Below are 24,608 nucleotides of genomic sequence, written 5' to 3'. Positions count from 1 at the left end.
TGGCTTAGGTGTAGTTTCAATTCACAGCCCCACTTCTCCAATTCAGGGTGAGGTCAGCCCCAACCAATCCACACCGAATGAAAGCAGGGGAGGAGTGAATTTCCAAATGAAGACAGGATTGTTGATGGAAGCAGAGTACTGGGAGGCTGGGTCTCAAACCAACAAATGTTCATTACAGGAAGGAAGGTCAGCCTGGCAGTGTATAGAGTAGACTGGAACAGAGGGTAGAATGGAACACTGCTGGAGGCTGGCTGTCATTCTGTTCAGTGCAGTGGCCTGGGAGGATTGAACTCTGCCACTCAGTTCTTTGCAATCATCATAGCCCCTCTTACAGTGCACTGCTTGCCAAAAGTCCCATGGATCTACTGAATGGTCTCTGTGGAGATAGATCAGAAGGGGAAGGTGGAATTAAGATGGATCACGGATGTTTAAGAAGCTGGACACCTATCTCATTGTCCATAAATTGGTCATATTTTGCCATTTAGGAAGGAGACCCTTATTGTTTCATTTTAGTATCTGTTGTAGCATGTACCCGGGGAAAAGCTGCTAATTTAGCAGGATTGTTAATCTGTCTAGGTTTATGGTGATTTAATTCTTTTTGGATTTATCATTGTGAAAAACGGGTTAAAAAAAGACCAGATTCTTTTTTGGTTTTCTCCTGGTTTTTATTTATTGCACAAATAATATCACAGCAACAATAAAGGAAGAAAAAAAGGCGAGAGGTGGGGTGGGGAAATAGTAAGTGACTGTAACTGTCTTATTAAAGAGACAGACAGCCCTTGGCAGATGTATAAATATTGTCTTCAATTTATCTTGTCTCCTCTAAATGTGGACTTGTCAAAAAACTCTCATTGTGTAACAGCACCAAGAGGCACATTAGTACAAAGTACAACATAGCTTTGTTGAATTTTTAAATAGGTGTTGGCTAGACAAGAAAAACTATAGTCCTTACTCTTACAATTGAAGATGGAGGAGCTTGAGGAAAGTGGGGATAAAGAAAAGAATCTGTACAATGCTTATTTATCTTTTGCCTGTAGTTGTTTCTTCTACTGCATGGTCTTACATGTGAAGGAAATGCAGCTTCTAAACCATTTTCTAACTTCGAGTTTAATCTCCTGAGGGCTGCCTGGGTCATTGAGCTTCTGAAAACTGCATAGACCCAAGAAGGAATTAAATGCATGATTTTGAACACAAGTGATGAATTGTTTTGTTGTGGCCTTGCCTGAGATGGGGGATTGGCTGGTGTGGGACTGGCTTGTGGTGAGATTGTCATCTGATGGACTGACCTACTTTGACACCAATTTTTTTTCCTCCAGCACTTTTAAGTCTTTTTAACAATTCATGACCTGTCTATTAATTTAATGTGATTGAGACAAACATTTTGAATGCTACCATTTTAAGACTATAATTGAAAAATCGTAGCTTTTCCAAGTCTGAGGGGAAGATTAGTATTTGCAAAGCCTCTGGACATCAGTAACATCTGACAGATATGTAGGTGGTAAATTGAATAAGTAGGATCTATCGTGTGTTGGAGAGTGGTTTCTGTAAATAGGATATTAATGTTGCCCATGATGAGTCAGATCTGAAATAATGGTGTTCAAGACTGTTGACTCCCACTCAGGTATTTTAAGGACTAAGTCAGCCATTCTTAACCCTTTTCAAAATGCAAGGTACTAGAATATGACAGGTGGTGACCCTGAAGCATTATCTGTCCCCTTTGGGTTCATTTCCATTATACACACACAAGCCAGTACAATCAACATCTATCAACTCGTGCCCTTCAAAATTAATGGAGCCACTTCATGAATGCTTCTGTGGAATTGTCTTTTTCCTGTCTCTCTGATATCAATGTCCTGTCCACATCAGCTGGGTGCTCCCTCGAGTGAACCATGTTCTTTCTCCCTTGCAGAGTTTAGTGTTTGGGAAAATTGAAAAATCATTACCAGCAAATGGAAGTTTTAAGGCATTCTTTTTATGATTATTTTTTAAAACTTAAGCATTTAGCCTCATAATAATGATGTAATTGATTGTACAGCACAAGCACCTGAAGTATGGGATCAGCAGTGTGAACCTTACTTTTCATTTAAATTAGGACAGTTCTCTGCCTCTGTGGGTGCTTTTGTTGCATGCAGACGAAAGAGTTAATTGCGCCACTCTCAGGTCTCCTTAATCGCACTGTGTTTGTGTCTGTTGCTGCTCTTTGGGGATGTAGGGCTCTAACTGCAGCTTTTGCCTGGCCTCAGCTATGCCTCTCACCTCTTCTCCCTTCTCAGCACTGTGTAGCCTGTGCTTTGCAAGTCGGTCCCTGTCTGGGTTGGAAGTGGGAAATTCTTCCCCACAATGCTGTCTTTGTCAGCCCTGAGCATTTGAAGTGAAAACATGGTTGGCAGCAGCAGATGTGCGAGGTACACCCACCCTTGCTCATCCTCATTAGCTGTCTTACTTCAAGGCAAGTCACCAGGAGAGTTCAAGTTCTAGTCCTGCTGCACAGGCTGAAAGCTGGATGTTCACAGACTTAACTCCTTCTGAGCAGCAGCTGGTTCTTCTTTCTTTCCTTCTGCACATTTCTTGAACCCGGTTTCAGAAAATAACATTTCTTTGGTGCCTCTGCCAGGAATATTCCAAATGTATCAAGGAACAGCCATTTATCAAATGTCCCCAGAAGGACATCCTCTCTACTATATATTTTTTTTTTTTTTTTGGTGACCGGTAAGGGGATCACAACCCTTGGCTTGGTGTCGTCCGCACCGCGCTCAGCCAGTGAGTGCACCGGCCATCCCTATACAGGATCCGTTTTTTCTTTTTCCATGTCCGGCAACAGATTGCAACCCTCAGTGTCGCCCCCATACCGGACCGGGACCGGCAACGGGATTGCAACCCTCGGTGTTGCTCCCACACCTCGCTTAGCCAGTGAGCGGGAACCGGTCTGTATGTGGGATCCGAACCCTCGGCGGAAGCACCACCACACTCCCAAGCAGCACACTGTAGCAGTGCGCCACCGGGCCGGCCCGATAAGTGTATATACTTTTGTAACCAGAAAACATACTAAATTTTATTATTTTTTCTAATAAGTGAATAGAAATTCAGTTGAATTTCTTTTTTGTTCGTTTGTTTGTGTGACCGGTAAGGGGATCACAACCCTTGGCTTGGTGTCGTCCGCACCGCGCTCAGCCAGTGAGTGCACCGGCCATCCCTATACAGGATCCGAACCCGCGGTGGGAGCGCAGCTGTGCTCCCAGCGCCGCACTCTACCGAGTGAGCCACGGGGTCGACCCTCTACTGTATCTTTTAATCCTCATAGCAACTCTGGGGGGTAGGTATAGAGTCAGAAAGACTTGGGTTTGAATGTGGATGCTGCCATTCCCCAGCTGTGTGACCTGAAGTGCCTCAAATGAGTTCTCTGAGTTTTATTTCCCCATCTATATAATGAAGATAATGATACCCTCTCTGTACAGTTGTTATGAGACTCAAGCAGGATGGTTGATGTAAGACCCTTAACGTAGTGCCCTGGCATGTAATAAGTGCTTAATAAAGTTAGCTATTATGGGAGTTTGAACTTAATTATCCAAGCTTACTTGATTTATCCAAGGTTATACAACTAGTGAGTGGTGGAACTGGGCTGTGAATTCATATCTTCAAATTTATTTCCTTTTCTTCCTCTCTTCTTTTATTAGAAAAGATGCTGTGTTAGTGCCAGAGAACCATGAAAAAGAAATCAGAGCCTTTGGGTACTTTGGTAATGAGCTGTTCAATTGAACGCCAAGGCTAATAATAAAAAAATTATATCTAATATCTGATCAGTATATGGTTGGTGTGTACTAGGCAATTGGCATGCATTCTCTAGTCTTTTTTAACAGCATTTTCCCAAATTCAGTCATTTGTGTTCTCTCTTTACAATTTTTGCCTTTTCTGTGTACCACCTATACTGTTATTTTACTTAACCATTTCCTTTCTTTTTCTTTCTTCCTTCCTTCCACCCCCCCCCTCCCTTCTTTCCCTTCCTTCAGCTGGCCAGTACTGGAATCCGAACCCACACTGGTGACCTTGGTGTTATAAGGCTGTGCTCTGACCACAATTTTCTTTAAAATGGACTCACATTATTTAAATAAGTGTATTTTAAAAGGAAAAGTTGTCATCACTACTGTCAATAGAAAGCCAGCATCACTCACCATAAATAGAAGGTGAAATAAATACAGTGAAAACAAGGCAGTGTCTCATTGTCCACTGGATAGTACTGTGGACCTGAGGCCTGATCTCTGTCAAGGAGGGAGATGAGCAGGTGGTCGTGCAGGCGTCAAAGTTGCACTGGAACCAAACAGGTATTTCTTCTCGCCGTAACCGGAACGACTGAAAGAGAACTGGGAAAAGAACAAGGTTCTTGTTATTCCATGTTATTGAATACTCTGTCACGGCCCTCCATTTCCTGCTGACGGAAGTACTGCCATGTGACAGGCCTGCAGGGAATTGTTGTTACCCCATTTTACAGATGGGACTGATGCTCAGAGATGTTACATCATTTACCCAAGGCTAGACATCTAATAGTGGTAATAGACAGGATTAGAGTTGAAGTCTTTATCAAAGGAACGGGAGGGAATGTGTCAGACTTCAATAGGCTTGATGATGGGGCTGACTACGAGCACCGGTGTGTTTGCCTGAATTTCCTGTTACAAGTTTGTGGTCATTGAGTTCACTGAGTTGCTGAAATCCTCAGCAGCCTGAGTAACCCTGACAACCTTGGGGAGGGGGCAGCAGTCCAGGTGCCTAGAATTGGGCAGGAGAGGGTCTTTGCTGTTGGCAGTCATGTGCCTGTTGCAGCCTTGACGTTGAGCTGTGCAGTGTATGCAGTTGATTCCCTGCTTGCCTGAAGTGCTGCCACTGGGCCTGGCATGGGGAGTGGGGGTGTAAGAAGGCGTCAGGGCCTGAGGCTGTCCCAAGCATGCTGAGGTCATTGGCTGGATGAGAATATTGCCTACACAGATCTAGTACATCTGCAGGCACTGGAGTGGTAGAAAGAGGAGAAGCCCAAGTTCTAATCCCAGCTCTTCCATTAAATTACTTAGTGTGGTAAACTTGAGAAAACACTTACCTTTTTGCACCTCAGTTGTCTAATCTCAGAAACAGGATGATGCCAATACCCACTTATAGGGTTGTTTTAAAGATGAAATGAGCGAATGCTTGAGTATCTGGCAACATGCTGGCTGCTCATTAAATGATGGTTTTTCCTTTCCCCTCCCCCTCCTCAATTTGGCACATATATGCAACCTTAAATCCTCCCCCTCCTCCCAGCCCCACTGTCCCCCAAACTGATAGAATCCTCTTGAGGATATGGGTTGAGACCAGTATGTATCTGGGCTAGGTGGTGAGAATATAGTATCTTGCATAGATTAGGAATGCCTTGACCATTTGTAGCTGCTCACATTCTCCAAGAAATTGTGGTTCATAGTCTGCTGAGGTTATTTTGTTTTGTTTTGTTTTTCCTTCAAGAAATCTTTGGGCTTTCTGCCTGTCACCATTCCAACAAGAGAGAGCATCATGTTGTTGGACATTGCTGAGGCCACTATTCTTTCCTGTGTGGACATTTTCTGCCTCTTTCTGACTGTGTTTGTCAAACCAGCTTTCCTGTGCCTTGGAATGTCAGAATAGGGTGACTGTAGGAATCACCATGGTCATTGCCCTGATTCCCTTTCCTGCCTGACAGTACAGGAAGGACCCCGACAGAGAGGAAGTAGTTGTTTTTCATGACACAAATGTCAGAAGGATGAAGTTGTACAGCCAAAACCTGGTGTTTCCCTAAATGGCCTATTCTGAGTCTGTCCCATATGAATTTTAGCACCCTTTTTAGCTTCGCTTTCCTTCACCTTGTTCTTTCTTTGTGGAGTATTATTAGCTTTCTATAAAACTGGGGAGGAAACATTTATTTAATAGCATGGACTTTACCCAATTTTGTGTAGTTCTTCAACAATCTATCAAATAGGAATTATAATCTTTATTTTACATATGAAGGCACGAAGATGCAGAGAAGTTAAGCAAATAACTAAAACTATACATCCATCCAGCAAGTGACTGAGCTGGGGGGCAAATCCAGGCACTTGACCAAACCTCTGTCAAATACCATACTAGTAAACTATCCCTTTCTTTTAGATGTAGAATACTGTAGGAGATTCTGTGATGCACTACCCAAGTTTCACACACACACACCCACTGCCCCAGACTGAAGCACTCATTCCTCCTGCTGGGAGTGTTGGTAGCTGACAGCTCTCAGCTGAAGGGACCCTCTTGCTTCAGTGCAGCACACCTCTGCTGAGCCATCCCAGCTCCAGGCTCCTTAGAAGGGTCAGCTGAGGCTTTAGTTGTGACTGCATCACAGCTCTGTTTCTCCTTCTGCCCAATGTTGTGGCTGACGGAGTTTGGATGTGTTGTCCCCTACCAAACTCATGGAAATTTGATCCCCAATGTGGCAGTGTTGGAAACTGATTGAGTCATGGGGGCAGACCCCTCATGAATGGATTAGTGCTCTCCCTGGAGGAGGAGGGGTAGTGAGTGAGTTCTCGCTCTATTAGTTCCCGCAAGAGCTGGTTGTTTAAAGAACCCTGGCACCTCCCCCCTCTCTCTCTCTTGCTTCCTCTTGCCATGTGATCTGCTCGTACCCACTGGCAGCCTGCCACTTTCTGCCATGAGTAGAATCAGCCTGAGGCCCGTGCCACATGCAACCGTCCCAGAATTGTAAGCCAAATAAACCTCTTTTCTCTATAAATTACCCAGTCTCAGGTATTTCTGATATAGCAACACAAAACGGACTAAAACAGTGGCTTTCACTCTTCTACAGATGTGATCAGGAGCACACTCTCTGATAAATTTCCTATGTACAAATCTCTGTCTCAGGATCTGTTTCTCAGGGAATCCAAACTTGGTAGGAATCTCCATATTCTGGTGTCCCAACATTTGGTGTATAAGCCTGCATCCTGCTAATACAAGGTGGTAGAGGATGGTTCTAGAGCCATGTGGTCTGGATTAGAATCTTACGCTCCATTGCTTACAGTGGTGTGATTTTGCAGATTAGTTAATCTCAGAACCTCAGCTTCCTTATTTGTAATATGAGCACAGTAGTAGTATCTATCTTATTAGCTGTGGCAATTGAGATGATTTAGGTCATGTACTTAGACTAGAGCTTGGCACATAATAATAGGCGGTAATGTTGGGTATCAGAAGTAGCAGGTGCTGCTGAACTCCCCTTACTAGTTTTCCCTGTTTCCTTGGATTCCTTGAAATCACACTGTCCTGATTCATCCACTTCTCAACATCCGTCCTGTGTTTGCTCTGCTGGCTTCTCTACCTCCCACCATCAAAATTTAGGTATTCTTCAGGTCTGTCCCTCTAGAAGACCTCTGCCTTTCTTCTTCCATGTTCTCTCTTTCCAGTCTCCTCCACACTGCCAGTCAGTGGCTCACAAGCCTTTAAGTCCAGTGAATAATAGCCCTTGTAGTGGGCTGCATATACTTTTGAAGTGATGCAGTTTTAAAAGAAAATGGGCAGACCTGTCATTTGCATGAATAACCAGTGCATTTCCCATTTGGGCTGCTCTAAAAGTCAGTCTGTCAAAGCTTTTGAATTGTATTAGTGCTTTTGTTTGCAGCATATGCCCTTGAGTAAGGGCACCTGCTTGTCTTGTAATAGGTGCTGTTGTCAAGGCTGATAATGCAGAGAAGGAAAGAGGAGGAGGAGAGATGGGTAACTACTGTTTGAAGTTCTATGACAAGAGACAGGGTAAAAGGATTCTGCAAAGTCCTAAAATAATGAGAAAAATGAGCCATTATTCTCAGGCTTCATTTTTAGATTGTTTGATAAGTACCTTAAATATCAATTATTTGCATATATATTACAAAACTTCTCGGAAAGCATAAAACCCATGAAAATTATATACAAGAAATTCTTCTGATGGCCTCAATTGATCTACAACTAAATCAATGAAAAAATAGTTTCTGACTTCACAGGTTAAAGTTAAAAAAATGTGATTCCAGGAGAAGATGGAGGAGGAGGAGATGGGACTGGGAAAGGAAAAGATAGTGCAGAAAAAGGTGAGGAAAGGAGAAGGAGAAGGGAACTAATATGAATTAGTCATCACTGTGTGCTCAGCACTTGACAAATATTTTCTCTTTAATATTCACAAAACCTCTGCAAGGATAGAGTGTTATCCCTGTTTTACAGATAAGGAAATGGGCTCAGAATAGATAAAAAACCTTCCTAAGGCCGCACTCAGGATGGTCTGACCCCAAAGTCTGTGTTCTTAACAGCCCACCCCACTAGAAGAGCCAGCTGTTGTAAGAGTAGGACACTCTGATGTTGTAACTTCAGGACGATCTGGAATCAACTTTGATTTCTGTCATCATCCTTGTGACATGTAAGGACAGTGCTACAAGGTCATGACTAAACAAGATGCTTAACACAAACTGATGAAAGTTTTATGATGAGTTTATATCCCCCATTCCTCTAATCCTTCTCCACCCCGGCTCCGTACACACACAAGCCACACACTCCCCTTAATTCAGAAACTTTCAGAGAGCTTTCTGTTATTTATTTATTTTTTTTAAGATGACCAGTAAGGGGATCTTAACCCTTGACTTGGTGTTGTCAGCACCACACTCTCCCAAGTGAGCTAACCGGCCATCCCTGTACAGGGATCCGAACCCGTGGCCTTGGCGTTATCAGCACCACACTCTCCCAAGTGAGCCACGTGCCAGCTCTCTGTTAATTTTTGTACTCTCTATGGTTCAATCCTTTGTGGCCAAGTAGATTGAACCTACTTTCAACCTACTTTCTTTCTTTTTTTTTTTGAACATTAGAAAATACATTAATATAACTTATTGCATTAAGATAGTACGTTAAAAAAAACACATATATTTATAAAACCAATACCCAGTATTCATTTTTATACATTTCTATGCCACTAGGATAGGAAGAGTCTTCTTTACCTTTACATGTACATTTTATAAACATGGTTATGTGTGGTTCATGGATATGGTTTTTTTTCTTGTTTTATTTTATTTTTTAATTTTATTTAATATTTAGATAGAAAATTATTTTCTCAACATAGAAACAAAGGAAAACATCACAAATTAAATTTAAAGTCAATTGATAAGGAACAAATTTAACATTCAAAGCTTAACATCCTTAATACAAAAAGAACTCTTAAAAATGAAATAGAAAAATCTAAGCAGAAATTTGGTGAAGGACATGGGCAGATAAGTCACACACCCCAAAGAAACACACGTGGCTAATAAGTACATTCTGAGAAGTTGCAGGGGAGGCGAGGTTTGAGGCCCTCAGTCCCCATTTCAGGGCCCTGGGCGGCTGGCTCCATTGCTTGCTTGGTTGTCTCAACCTACTTTCTGAGCTGAGGAAATTCCAGAGCTGGAATGGGGTTATAATATTTGATGCTAAGATAAAGCCTTGTGTCAGCCAGCCAGTGAAATCCCTTCATCACACATGCATGAAAAATTCTTGCCTACATGAAGAGCCATATCAAATGACTTTTTATTTGATATGCTTTTATGATTGCTGCAAAGACAGGAAAAGAAGGAGAAATTATTCTGAAAAGGAGTGTTTAGGAAAGAAATGAAGATTTTTCCTTCTGTGCTTGATTAAAAAAAATTAGTCTTAGCAGTTGAAATTTAGTACTTGTGGTTTTGAAGAATAAAATTCCCAAGCCTTTATGTTGGACTTTAATGGGTCTCTGAGTGGCAGCCATCCCATAGTCTGTTCAGCTGAGCATGACCTAACTCTTAATACTGGCAGTAATATATAGCTGACCAACAACCGCCACCACCTCAGAACTAACATCTCAAAAGCAAAGTACTTTTAAAGTGGAATGTGGTTTAAGATATACATTTGCCTCGTTGTGGTTTCTGCAAGGAATGATGCTGGGTTTTCATGAATCTTGATTGGAGAGATCTGTCCAAGATTCTTCTTGGTTTCCCACAGTGCTAGGGTTTCATAAGGTCAAAGAAAGTCATTCTGGAGGACACATGAGGACAGACTGTGAGCCTAAAGCATCAATTTTGCTTTCTTCGTGTACTGCTACCTGGGAAATATTTTCCAATTATTTTTCCATGTTGTTTTTAAGCAAGCAGTTCTTTGCGCTTTACTGCTTAGACTTTCTAGGTAAGGGGTTGAACCATTTGGTTCAGAAATAAAAGGTTCACAGGACTCCCTCTATATGGAAACCCACTTGCAAGAATAGTTTGGATCCTGCTTCAGGTTCAGAAATCCATTTAAATTTCTTACAAGGGTCCTGTCCAATTTGCCTCCACCTTCACTTCCAGGTTTACACCCTTCTTAGGTCCTGATTTAAAAGCACTTAATTAGGTTGCTAATTAGAACCTAATCAGGTTGCTAATGAAGTAGTTGACAGCCCAGATCAATTAAAAAAGGAAAAAGCATCCCTGGCCTTTTGTTTTCAGCCACTGCAGGAGATGACATTCTTTTTCTAATTGCTTTGAAACAGGCTTTGCTAGACAAATCAGACTCTGTCGTTCACGCTTGGCTCCTGGTCACATTGCCTGCGCCAGCAAGAGGCTGCACTGCAGCAAGAGGGAAGCCTTTGGACTTTGGAAAGGAAGGTTTTTCTTTTTTCTGTGCTTGATGCTTCTACATCTTACAGTTCTAAGAGGATTGCTCTGCCTACCTCTTCCACCTCAAGCACTGAGTTTCTGAGATAATAGCTGTGAATCCTGACTAAGCTGACTTCTTTAACCAGCATATTCCCCATAGTATATATACTTATCTATCTGAAAAGGCAACAGTGACAATTGAAATCATACATATTTTAGATGTTTCTTCCCTTTTGGGGGGCTAACCTGGATACTGGACTCTAGATACAGAACTCCTGAGTTTTGATTATTATTTTTGTAGAAATAATAGTGGGTGTATTCTGACATAGTAGGCATTACTCAGTAGAACATGAAGTTGCTTTCTAGGTTTCGGTCATCTCACACAGTGTATGCGGGTTATGGTGAAAACAGGTCTGCAAACAGAACGGAAGGGCCTGATGACAGGAACCAGACCATGAAGGAAGGCAGAGAGGAGAATGGGAGAGAGGGAGGCGGGGATCTGAGGACAGCGTGTGCTTACAAGTGCAGGAAGAGATATATAAGTGGTTTGACAAAATACTTTAAAAATACATATTGAGCACCTATTGTGTGCCAGGCACTGTGCCGAGTATGGGTTATGGAGCAATGAAGAAAACATGACTCTTTGGAAGACAGACAATAAACAAATGGTTGTAAATAAATAAAAGTGTGCACAGAGCTGCAGAAGAGAAATCCTGGGCACTACAGGCATGTCTCGTATGGACACTGTAGACTTCCCTGAGGAATGAAGTTTAAGATGAGAAGTGAAGGCCAAGTAAGAGATGGCTCGGCAAAGAGGGCAGAACAGAGACCTCATCAGCAGGAGCAGCACATGGGATGTGGGAGGGAATGAGGGAGGGAGAGAGCAGGTGTTGTTCTAGGAACTCAGAGAAGTCCCACATGCCAGAGCAGAGACGAAGGGAAGGATTTCATGAGTTGAGGCTGGAGAGTCATTCATAGCCTTTTAAGCCACTCGAAGGATTTTGGACTGTAAGGGAATGGGAAGCCATTAAAAGGTTTTAAGCAGGGGATTCTTAATATCAGGTTTGTGTTCTTGAAATATCCCAGCTGCTGTGTGGAGAACAGATTAGGAGTCCAGATGGAAGGTGGGGGATCATTGAGGAGGTATTTTAGTCGTCTAAGTGAAAGTCATTGGTGGTTTGAACTAGGATGCTGATGTTGGGGATGGGGAAAGGTAGGTAGATTTGAGAGAGCTTTAGAATATAGAATGAACAAGAATTGGTGGTTAATTGGATACTGGGAGTGAGGAAGAGGGAGTAGTCAAGAGCGGTTCCTACCGGCATGGTTTGAGCAACTGGGTTTAGGTGGGAGCATTTGCAGAGGGTAGCGGTGGTGGGGAGAGAGTAGAATTGGGGGTGGAGATGGGGCAGTTATGAGTTCATGTCTTGGCCATAATTAATTGGAAGCATTAAGTGGCGATGTCATGGAGGGCAGTGGGATTGATGGATCTGGAGCCTAGAGGAGCTGGAGAGGTGGGCGTCCTCACCTAGTAGGTGGGCTATAAATCTGGGGCTCCACGAAATTCCCCTGGGAGAGAGGGTAGCCTGAAAGGAGGCCCAAAACCCAGAGCAGAGCCCTGAGGAGTTCCATTATTTAATGGTCTCTTAGAAGAAGGTGAGTTGGGAATCAGCCCCGAAAAGGAAGAAGCTGCTGCCAGAGACAAGAGGAGAGAAATGGAGAGAGCCTTTTTTTGGTGACCCTTTTCATATTCAAGGCTTTCTGCTAGGAGATCACTGTGAATTGATAACCACATCAGGGCTGAATGCACTGGTTTTCAAAAACGTTTAAGCAATAGCCCACTTTGAAAGTAAAGTCTTCTGTAGATGACACCTGGAGGTGGAGGCTGGGATTGAGGCCTTGCTCCCTTAGCCCTTCTCTCCTACCTCAACCCACCTCCCTCAGTGAACCCACAGACTCTGAGGAAAGGTGTCAGAACAGCCCTTCCCTGGAGGATGCCCACTTGACCTACTGAGATTAGGGCTACTCCTAGGAGAATAACCTTGGATTCTATTCTGAGGCTGTGCTCCACATTGCCCCATGAACCAACCAAAGGCCTGGCTCCTTTGCACCTTGAGAACTTAGAGAAATCTGATCTCTGGATTGCTCCAGGTTAGAAAATGTCAGGGAGCTGTTTACCAGACCCCTCCCATCCATAAATGCCCCATGATCCTTCAAACCCAGCTTAGATGTCATTGATTTGATGAACCTTCCTAGGCCCCAAATTCAGAACTGATCATGCCTCCCCTGTGCTGCTTGGTGCACTTACCACAGCAACTACTTGGATATTTATTTACACACCCTTCTCCACTACTGCACTTTGAATTTTTCAAGGGCAGGGACCAAGTCTTTATATCTTAAAGCCAGGACAATGCCTGGCACAGTGTGTGTGTGTGCAATAAATGTTTGCCAAAGTGAATTAAATTGCATTGAGTTAACCTTGGAGGGGACCTCAGATAGTCTATAGGGCTTCCTTGTTGTATATAAGGGTGAGGTTAAGCTCTAGCTCATTACTGGCAGAACTGGTTCTGGAATCTGGACTCCTGATTTCCAGTCCAATTTTCTTGGGATCCTTTCTTCAGTGCTCAAAAGCCCGAAAGAGAAGCTAACAGCACTGAATAAATATGTAAATGTTGGAGGAAAAATTCTCCAGGCTGCAAGCTGTAGGTGGCTCTAGCTGGTTTAAATGGTGCTATCTCAGTATCACCCACCAGGCCCACGGCATAAAGTGGCTTTCTTTGGAGTCATTTTCATAAGTAGAAATGTGACTGTCTCTCCTACTTGTCCTCACCACCTGTCATGGTTCTGGCTTTTTCACAGATTCCCCATCACTTTTAATTCTTACCTTCCAAAAAGGGCCACTTCTCACATTTTCTAGTAGAAATGCTTTGTTTGTTTGTTTTTAATCTCCTCTTACAGGATTTGGCCCAATCTAAAGGCTCTGTGGCTTTCTCTGTGTGGAGAAGGGCTAGGAAATTCCTTGGAGGAAAAAGTAAAATTGGCCTTTCTTCCTTATAGACAGAATAATCATTCTTTTTTTTTTTTTTTTTTGAAGACTAGTTGAAGAAGGGTTTTGAAGAGCCATCCTTGAGTACAGAAGCCACAAACACTTCCCTTTCACTCTTAGTGGTAGCAGTGCTGTGACCCTCGATTTAGAAGGAATTGGCTGAAGGTCCTGAGAACCTGGCTGTTCACTTCTTCCTCCCATTTATCATTTACCTGGGTCAGTTATTTGTTGCTCTTTAGCTCTCCTCTTCTCAAACCACACTGCCTCCCGGTTTTTGGCAAAGCGTTATTGTCAGCCTACCAGTTTTACTGAGGAAGTGGAGAAGGCCGTGGGAAGAGCAAGAGCTCAGGACCTGATCCTATGTTCAAACCCCAGCTCTACCACTTACCATGTGCAATCTGCTTCTTAACCTTGGGGAGCCTTAGTTTCCTCCGGTGTCAAATGGGTTAATAATGCAGGCAGTTGTGAGGATTGGTGAAGATGTATATAAAACCCCCAGCAGAGTGCTCAGCCCATGCAGTCACCTAATAAACATTTGTTGTCAATAAACCAAAGTTTTTTAGGTGAAATTATTACAGTTTTACTTGCTTGAATCCTGATTGTGCATCCAAAACAGTATGATTGATCCATCTATCAACGGTTTGGGTGGAAGTGAGCAGTGCAGTAAATGGTTTGCTGCTCTAATTATTGTTGTCAATATCACTATTGTGATGCTTATTGATGGGATGGTCTCTTTTAAAGATGGATAAGTAGTTGCTGGTAGCTGAATGCGTGCAAAGAATGAAGCCTGGATCACTTTATGTATTTTGTCTGTTTCATATTTGAAAATATGAATTAATCTGTCAAAATAAAAAGAAAAAAGTGTTTACCCAATGGGGGCAGTTGGACTAATTGAGTCTCCATTCTGTAGCTACTCAGGGTATCCTTGGCAACTGTTTGGGCGAGAGCTGAGCTTTCCAGAGCTCTGCTTTCAGATGGAGGACACAGAAAGGTTATACTTTCAAAGCTCTTTTTGTCTGTCAGCTACTGTCTGTAGGCAATATGTGCTTTTTAGAGAGCCTATTGAATTACAAGGAAGGTGTGGGTGGCCAGATTCTTTCCCTTGAATAGAAATATTATACTTTTTAAACTAATGTCCGGTCTTGATTAAACAGCTCTCTAGTTAAGAGATAGCATATAACAATATCTTAACCCTAGTTTAAGAGCAACCTTAAGGGTTACTCTTTCTCTGTGTCTTTATATAGGCCCTCCCTAAAGGAGCTCTGCTGCTTGAGTTAGGCCACTAGTAACATCAACTACAATGACTGGATTCTTTTTACCGTTTTTGCAGAATTGAGTATTTGCTGGAAACTGTTTTAGTATAAACTAATTGCATATGAGAGTATATCCTAAGGAAATAATTAGGAACACCAAAAAAGCTAAAGAAATTCGTCTCAGTATTATTCATAATAGGGAAAACTTGGAAACTCCCAAAATGTCCAGCACTGAGAACGTGGTTAAGGAAATCAGAGCACACCATAAGATGGGAGTTTTATATGGCCATTAAAAATTGTATTTATGGGCTGGCCTGTTAGCTCAGTTGGTTAGAGCACAGCCTTATAACACTAAGGTCACGGGTTTGGATCCCTGTACCAACCAGCTGCCATTAAAAAAAAAAAATTGCACTTATGCGCAGGTTTTAATGGAAGACATAGGAAACTGTGATATGTTAAAGTAGGACATAAAATTGTGTGTTGTGTCTGATCTTGACTTAAATCAAAAAAGATATACAGATGAAAAACTGAAAGGAAATGTATCAAGCTGATAATTGTACCAAAGTTGTCACTTGGGTGCGGGATTGTGATTTTTATTTTATTCTTTATATTTCTCCATATTTTCTAATTTTCACTGTACACATAAATAACTTCAAGTTAAGTGGAAGTATTTTTTAACAAAAGCAAAGACAAAACCTCTTAGGTTCAGGGAGGTGATAGTGGTGGGAACTTTAAATTAGAAATTGGAAGCGAGTGGCAGCTGTTGGATATTAATGTTTGGCACTTATATAACATCGTGTGGGAGGTTTTTAAGGTGTTTTATAGCACCTGAGCTCATTTTCATACCCTCCCTATGTGGTAGGCAGCAGGAACTGTAATGATTTTATGGATGGGAAAAAAAAAAAGGCACAAAATGAACACTGCATTTTGCTCCCATGATGTTTTTAAGCTGTGAAATTAGGGCCCACATGAGGACATGGTGCCATCATTCCTCATTCACAGAAGCATAGACGTTTAGGGTTGGCAGGGACATTAGGAATAGTGTCTAGTCCTCTACCTCACAAAGAGGAAACTGAAGTGAAACAGTGAGTTAGCCTAGTATTTGAAAAGATAATTCCCATGTCTTAGTGTTGAGGACAGAGGATGCTCTAGAGAAGCTTTCTGGTTTAATATATAGCATGATTCCTGCTGAGGAGCTTTAAAAAAAAAGGAGGGGTGGGGGGACTCTGAATTATTACAGATTAGACTGGAGACAGAGTAGGCAGGAAGATTGTTGGTGGCCCAGACTCTCATGCCTGCTCAGTTCCCTGACTGATCAGTGTATCTGATGCTCTTCTTGCCCCCTTGCGACAGCCACACTGTCCCAGCCCCTCTTCTGTGAAACCTCCCTCCCCCACTCCATTTCTGCATTTCCGTGCCACTTGGTGTCTCCAGCATACCAGCCCATCAATGATAACTTTCAAATTTAGGATTCAGGATATACTTCCCTTAAGGTGATAAAAGAAGTCTAAGCTTCTCTCCTCAGTTTTCTGATGTAGTTTTTCAAAGTGGCCATAGTCCAGATTCAGAGAAAGCAGATACACATATTCCCCAACAGCTATCGTCTCTGACATTTTTATCAGTGCTTAACTGAGGATGAACATTTTTCCCACAGCACCCAAGAGTTTGCAGGGATTCAAGAAAAGGCAAATTTTAATGTGATGATGCACATTTGGAGTTAGATGGCTGGGTTTGAAGGAGGTTCTCCCTTTGGCTAGCTGACCTTTCATTCCTTCAAGTGTAAAATGAAGGTAATAAGGATAATATGATAGTAGCTGTGCTGGTCAGGATAGGATATGCTATGCTGCAGTAACAAGTAAATCTGCAAATATCAGTAGCTTAGTCCAGCAAAAATTAATTTTTTGCTCATGTAGAATCTGATATGCATCACCTGGTCACTCCTCCATCTGGTGACTCCAAGATGCAGGTGTCTTCCATCTAGTGTTGCCACTCTGTTAACATGTGGCTTCTAGGGTCACTGAGGAGAAGAGAGTGCTAAAAAGGTTATACAGTGGCTCTTGTTTTGTCCAGAAATTACACGTGTCCCCTTCACTCATATTTCATTGGCTCAAACTAGTCACATGGCTTTGCCTAACTGCAACAGAATTGGAAGTTTAGGAGAGCACATGGGTTACCAGGTGACTACTAAATGTCTCTGCCACATTACTAACATCAGTCAAGCCCATCATATGTGCTAGACACTGTTCTCAACACTTTGCAAGGCTGATCTCATTTACTCCTCAACCTTATGAAGTAGTTACTAATATCTCCATTGTACAGATGATAAACTGAGCCACAGAAACGTTAGGTAACTTGCCAGTGTCTCACAGCTAATTGAGTCAAGATTGAAGACAGATAGTCTAGGGCCTGAGTTCTTAAACCCTGCACCTGTTGTCTCCCTAATAATATTTTTCCTAAAGGGATTTCTATAAAATTATACGCAATGTAAATAAAACATCTGATATGCAGTGGCCAACATATACTAGTTACAAATGGCAGCTATTTCTATTATTATTGTTGTTGCTGTTGTTGTTGGCTGCCTGAAATCGTTGCTGAGTCAAGGTAGGGTATAAATAGATGACTATGTGATAAAGCTTTATTAGAAGGTATCGCTTGTGTCCTGGCTTCTGGGGTTGCATGGAATGCTTTAATATAACTTTGCAGAGAAATATCAAGTAATTATCATCATACGGAAATATATAGCGACTCATGCCCATTCTTACCCTGTAATGGCATGAAAAGAAAGTCAACATTTTAATTATTGGTCTGCCATGTCCTAAAACTGGTATCTGCGAGGCTGCTCTGAGCAAAATTTAAGAACACAACAGTAGTTTGTTTTGTATTTGTGTTAATTAAACATTAGCACTGATCTTGACTTGTTCTCTAGGTAGTTATAGCAAAAATAATGTGCTGTAAAGTGATTTCTGAACCTCTTTGTGTAGCCAAAAATATATTTGGTTTCAAAGTGCCTTCCCTGTCTCTTTCCTGTCATGAGCTAATAGATATCACTTCTGCTCCTTCTCAAGAAGGCTCAGCAGCTGGAGGCTGCCTGGTGTGGGGGTGAGTGAGTAGGTAGCATTACTCTGAGTAAAGGAGCTGGTTTGGACTCTTCAGATTTACATAGACCGGTGAAAGATATTGCCGAGTTTGTAGAAGGACTAGGGAAATTAATGGTGAACACAAACCTGTGTGTTGGTGGTGGTCGGTGCCATTTCTTCTTGGCAGGTAGGAGATGGAAGGCAAAACCTTGGTACTTGAGAAGTATTTCTAATTCTTCCTTGACACTGGGAATTGGAAGTTGGCTCGTTTTTATTTCTTACCTTCATTTAAGGAGACCAATTTCTGCCATAGGTTGCAGCCCACTGTCTCTGACAAAAGAGGATGTACTGCTAGGAATCTCTCACTCCTTAAACGCAGCAATGGGCTGGGATAGAAAGATGAGACACTGCTCCAGCTACACCACGTGCAGACAGGTAAACAGGAAACTCAGCAAGACAGATGTGCTAAATAGAGATACCCAAAGAAGTGCAGAGGGGCAGTTAACTCTCAGGATCGAGCTGAGTGTTGCCAAATCGTGTATGTGGATTCCTCATAGTCCTTTTATTTATTTATTTATTTATTTCCTTTTTGTCTTTTTTCGTGACCAGTAAGGGGATCGCAACCCTCGGTGTCGTGCCCATACTGCAACCGGCAACGGGATCACAACCCTCGGTGTCGCACCCGCACCACACTCAACCAGTGAGCGGACCGGTCTCTATATGGGATCCGAACCCTCGGCGGGAGCGCACTCCCAAGCGCCGCACTCTACCGAGTGTGCCACCGGCCGGCCCCTCATAGTCCTTCTATAATAATGAGAACCCACAGGTATTTACTGTTTCTAAGAATGAAGTCAGTCACGTTAGGTAGTGTAATTCCCCAGTATCATTTTAACTTTTAACTGAATGGCAGTCTAAAGGCTCTTTGCATTATATTGACACTTTTGGCATTGGAAACTATGTCAGCCAGATATTGGATAAAATTTTGGCAGATGTTTGAAAAGAAAAATTTTGTAAAATAATAGGTACTCTATAATTACAACTATGTAAAATAATTTATATATATATGGCCAGCATCCAGACAAAAATATGCATGGCAAAGATAGTTATTTTGTAGTGGTAATATTATAAATTAACTTTTTATGAAATATCTTTTTTCAATATTGTATTGCCTCCAATTTAAAGAGGGAAGAATAAATAATTATTCTGTTGTAGCCAAAACATTACATTTTAAAAAATCAATGGGAAAATCATCATAGGTGAGGTTCAGAAAGAGAATCTTTAACTCAAGGATAGTCACATTTCATGGAAACTCTGACCTTTGAGCAGAGAATTTGCAAGGGGTTTTAAAACAGAAACATTTTTTGGGAAATACAGTAAGCTTCTTAGGAGTACTGCAGTAGATCCTGGTCATTAGAGATTTGCTATTGATATTTTTCAGACATCAGTGCAAAACTAAGAACACTCTAAATTGAGGAAAGAAAAATTCACCCATAACCACACAAGCCACAAACCAAACTCTTCATTTGTTCCTTGTACTCAAATACTTGCCCATCTATCTACAAAAATTTAACATAGCTCTAGATACATTTTATTCAGTTTTCCCCCACAAAAGTAAGTATTTTTACCCAATACTGTATTCTTTCCAATATTCAAACAAGGGTTTACTGACTACATTTTACAGTATGATTATTCTGGAACATTTGTTGACTTGAACTATTTGACCCCTAAAAAAATAAAATAAAATCCAGATTATAACTAAAAGGGAAGAGATGTCGGTGTTGTCATCTTTAACTTGAACAGAGATGAGGAAAGGTGATGGACACAGATGAGCCAGACTGCTACCGTTCAGGGACGTGGGAATGGGGTTGCAGAAATTCTGTAGTGGAGGGTGCTGGCGCCTAGTTTCCTTCTAATGTTTCAGAGCCTTGGATTCTGTGAGGCTGACATTCTAAAAGTTGAGCTACAAATGGAGACCTAGCACAGAGCCTGAGCCTCTGCTGTCTTGTAGTGAAACAGGGTACGCAGGTGGCAACACAGGTGATGCTGTTGAGTTCAGAGCCCAGGGCCTGCGTTCAGAGCCCAGGGCTTGCATCCAGGAGCCCGCCTGGCCTGTCCAACCTTAATTAAGCTTTGCCCTTTTAAATCCAAATTGCTTTTTGAAGTTTAAGCTCCTGATCATTTCCTGTTCTGCCCTGATTCAACCTACAGGGCCCAACTGCACCAGGTTGGCCAGGTCCTGGGGGAGCAGGCCCCGCCCACGCCTCCACTGTGCTCAGCCAAGTAGAACCTGCGAACAAATACCCAGGCGATTGCTCCAGCCCCGACCGGCTGCAGTTGGGGGCACAGCGCCATCTAGTGGAACAAAGGAAAAAGCCCCCATTGCTTTTTTTCTTTTTGAAAAGTAAGTGGACTGAGAGTCAACCGTCCCCATTTGATACTAAAGGAGCTTGGGGCCAAAGCAAATCCAGAGAAGGAAATGGATTTCCTGAATGTCACACAGCCAGCTCATGGCAGCATTGACAATACAGAACCTCATCGCTGGAGGGTTAGTTCAACATTCTCGGCACTATACCGTGGTAAAGAAACCAGGTGAAAAAGCTTCTAATTTCACTTGAGTGACATTTCAGCTCTCTGCTGAGGTATGCTGGTGCCAGTGTCTAAAGAGAAGATGTCAGTCATTTACTGTTCCATAGAATGCCTCAGCTGGGCTGTCTCACTGATGGGTGCAGGGCCAAAGCAGATGCATTGTCTACCTTGCCTCTCCCACCTCCCAAAGCGCTAGATAAGACATTGTAAATTGCACCGGGTTAGGGAGCAGGAGATGCTGCAGAGGACTACTGTGCCCTGAGGGCAGAGAAGGGAAAGAGAGCTTGTGGGCTATCAGCCCCAGCCTTTTCCATCCCTTCTCCCCTCCTAAGAAAAGATTTGAGCCTCTGCTCTCAATCCTATCTCCTCCCACTTCTTCGAAATTTTTTCACCTCTGGGTTCCTGATCCTCAGGTGCGCAGGCTGCCAAGATCCCAGACAAGGGGTGGGGGCAGCACCCTTGTTTTCTGCTCTCTAGAGACTTCCATGACCTAGATTGAACTGGACTGCCACGAGGGATTGCACAGTCCTTGGGCTTTCCAGTTAAAAGGCATGCACACTGACTAGACTGTTGCCCACGGTTGTGAAGGGGAAACGCACGCTGCATTATTCAGTGTCAGTCTGAGGGGTACAGGGAAAGGTTAAAGCCAATGCCTAACTTCATTCCTTCAAAATGAAACCCTAAATGTTGACTTGAAACATATGGCTATGCTTGGGATAAATCTTAGTCTAGTTTCTCATGACTGTCCTAAACAGCAAAAGGATTTCTTGGCTGCATCCTCTTCCTTCAGAGTCTGGGCCTTCCCTCGACTCCTGGACTGTCCTTCCAGCAGGAAGGATGGAGCCCATCTCGCCTTAAACTGAAGATGACCTGCAGAGTCTTAAGTTGTAAATGTGAATATGAAGGGTGTGCTGTTAACCTTTCAAGTTACTCCTTTGATTTCATTTTGTAAAAGCTGATTGCAGTAAGGGGAACTTCTAATGCCATTTGTTTTTCTATCCCAGGGAATCTGACTCAGGGACTTTTGTGGACTGGAATGTCCTGAACTGGCCAAGACTTGACAAAACCTTCAGTGCCCAGGGCACTGGCTGAGTCATGGTGTAGCATCACTCGGTCTGGTTTGGTCCATGCAAAACGTTTTCTAGTTCTCTAGATGACAGAACCAGCTGCCAGGCAGCCCCCAAACAGAAAGCCCACCTCTAGCTAGGTCCTGCTTCACCTACTCTTGTTGTCTCTCTGTAGTCACTGGCCTGCTGTCCTCCGAAGTGCTTCATTAAAACTGGGCTTTGTTGCAATGTCTGGGAGTCTGCTGAGATGTAGACACATAGACAGTCCTTCTTTCCAGTCCAACACATCCCTAGAAAAGGAGTTGTAAAGAATATTTTCATGATGCAGACCATATTTTCCCACAGGAACACTGTTATAATTGGGTGCACTTTTAACCAGAGACCTGGCACCAAATGCATCACAGTGATATCCCCCAGCACATCCTAAATGCCACCATGTCCTGAAAGCTCTGTAATCATTTATCAGAAAAACTCTTTGGCAAGCCTTTTGCTCTTGATTCCGGCAGCGTGCTCAGCTTGTTACGTGGTGTCCTGAACTGAGCTGTCTCTCCCTAGCTACACATGCTGGATCCCCTTTCTTTCCTCTCTTGGCCTTGATCTTGAGGCTGTTAGCCTCCTAGTTATTCCACACTGTCTCTTCTCCTTTCCTCACCGAATTCCTTTAACAGGAAGACCTTTGGACAATTCACAATTTCATATGCCCTCTTATCCCCCCGACTCCCACATTGATACACCAACACTGATGAGCTGCACCCCCCACCCCCTGATTGTCACAGCAGCATTCCTTCCCACATTATTAAACCTGGACTGTGACTAGCATGTAAAGAAAACCTCTGTATAATACTTATGGGTCAGAGCCCTAAAACAGCCTGAATATGCCTCAGATCCACTATGCCTTAAGGAGAAAGGCTAACTGTTAAATAGGGCATTTTTTCAAAAGATATTTGTTGAGTTCTTCCCATGTGCCAAACACTTTCCAAGGCACACAGAATATTGCTGTGAATAAAATAGATAAAAATTCTGCCCATATGGAGCTCTAGAAAGGCATAAGTGGCATTTGTCTAATAAGTGAAAGGACCATTGGCTTGGGAGTCAGGAAGTCTGAAGAGCTAGTCTAGATGCTTCCACTAACCACCTAAGTCACTTCTCCCTCTCTGATCCAGTCTTCTCATCTGGAGAATGAAAAGACTGGACTTGGTCACATGTAAGTGTTCTCAGCTGTGACCATCTAGGGGTGCTTTGATTAGTGACCCTCCTTATCCTATAGAACCTTTGGTGTCTCAGCCAAGACAATAAAGCTCCCCTGCATCCCCTTCAGTGGAACACTCAAGCCAGCTCCGTTCTCTGCCCTCACAATTCTTTTTTGCTTTGATTGTATCTTTGGTCTTAAGAAAGAAAGAAGAGAGAACACTTCTCCATTAGCTTAACCTGCCTGCCTTCCCCTCTTACTCTCCTTGTATCTTCCCTTCTCCATTTCCATGTGGTCACAAACATTTTTCCAGAACAGTCAAATGACCCCTTCTTCAAAGATAGTTTTTGTGAGTGGAATGCCTCTTTGGGGTCACTGAGATGCCTTTGGGGGCATCTGTTCCCTTAAGCATGCTCAAGGAAGCAGTGGAAAGATCACAGGGAGGGATTCAGTACAGTTGGTGCAACAGAACCACTGGAAACCAATTAACAGGCTGAAAACCAGAGGAAGGATGGTGGCCAAAGAACAGGCACCCCGTGGTAAACAATTACTAGTACTGGCAGGGATGGCAATGTAGGTCAGCTCTCAGCCAGGAAATAGTTTCACAAGTGCAACATGTGAGTCCCTTCTGGAAGCAGAATCTAGGTAAAGGGTTTTTTTCTATATTTGGGTGGATGACCACCTGGTTGTCCTGCACCTACCCTTGCTTTCTAAGACAGCTCGTCTTGGCATGTTTCTCCCCTCCAAAAAAAAAAAAAAGTGGCTCAGAGGTTTTCTAAGTTTGACCTTCTGGTTGATGATCATGAGAGAGGAGGCGAGTTCCTGCTTTGTGGTCTAGGTCTGGGCTCCATCCAGATAGTGTACCGGTATTGTACTCCTGCATTTGTAGGACACTGGATATTTTTTAGCATAGGTAAGGTACATTCTTGTTTGTTTATTTGTTTTTTTGAGAGCACACATTTCAGCATCTATGGTACTTGTAAAGATTTTACCTGTTCTAAATGAGTATCTGGGGAACCTGAAATTAAGGTCAATATCCAGGCAGGGATTTGGTCAAGCAGAAACAGGAGACTTTGGGATTCAGATCTAGTTGGTTATGAAACTGAGTCCCACAAGCCCCTTTGGAGCTCACATCTAGATGCTCAGGTCAGTCAGAGCCACTGTGACCTTTAACCTCCTGACTTGGTGTGGGCACAGACTCTTAAGGTTTTCAAAGTGCTTCCACATTTATTCTCTCTCTTTGTTCCTCAGAACTGTTCTGGAAAGTGGACAGGGCAGGTGCTAACATCTCTGCTTTGTAGATAAGGACATTGAGGCTCAGAAAGGCCCAGGGCTTATGTTTGCTGAGCCTGCATGTGACAGTCAAGACTGGAGTAAGATCTCCTAGTACTGAGGCCAGGAGTCTTTCCCCTACACCAGAGTGTGTTTGGGTTGTCTTCTGAGCCAGAGCAGTTGTACTTATGAAAACATATTTCTGTTATCGATATGGCTTGAATGTTTGTCCCCTCCAAAGCTCATGTGGAATATTGTTCCCCAATGTGGCAGTGTTGAAAGGTGGGAACTTTAGGAGGTGATTGGGTCTTGAGGACCCTGCCCTTGTGAATGGATTAATCCATTAATGAGTTAATGGATTAATGGGTTATCATGGGTGTGGAGTGGCGGCTTTATAGGGAGAGCACATGAAAGCGCTCTCTCTTTTTTTTTTTTTTAAAGATGACCGGTAAGGGGATCTTAACCCTTGACTTGGTGTTATCAGCACCACGCTCACCCAAGTGAGCCACGGGCT

This window comes from Galeopterus variegatus, unplaced genomic scaffold, assembly GCF_000696425.1.
Source record: "Galeopterus variegatus unplaced genomic scaffold, G_variegatus-3.0.2 Scaffold142, whole genome shotgun sequence".
Lineage (NCBI taxonomy): Eukaryota > Metazoa > Chordata > Mammalia > Dermoptera > Cynocephalidae > Galeopterus > Galeopterus variegatus.
This window is presented reverse-complemented; position numbering follows the sequence as displayed.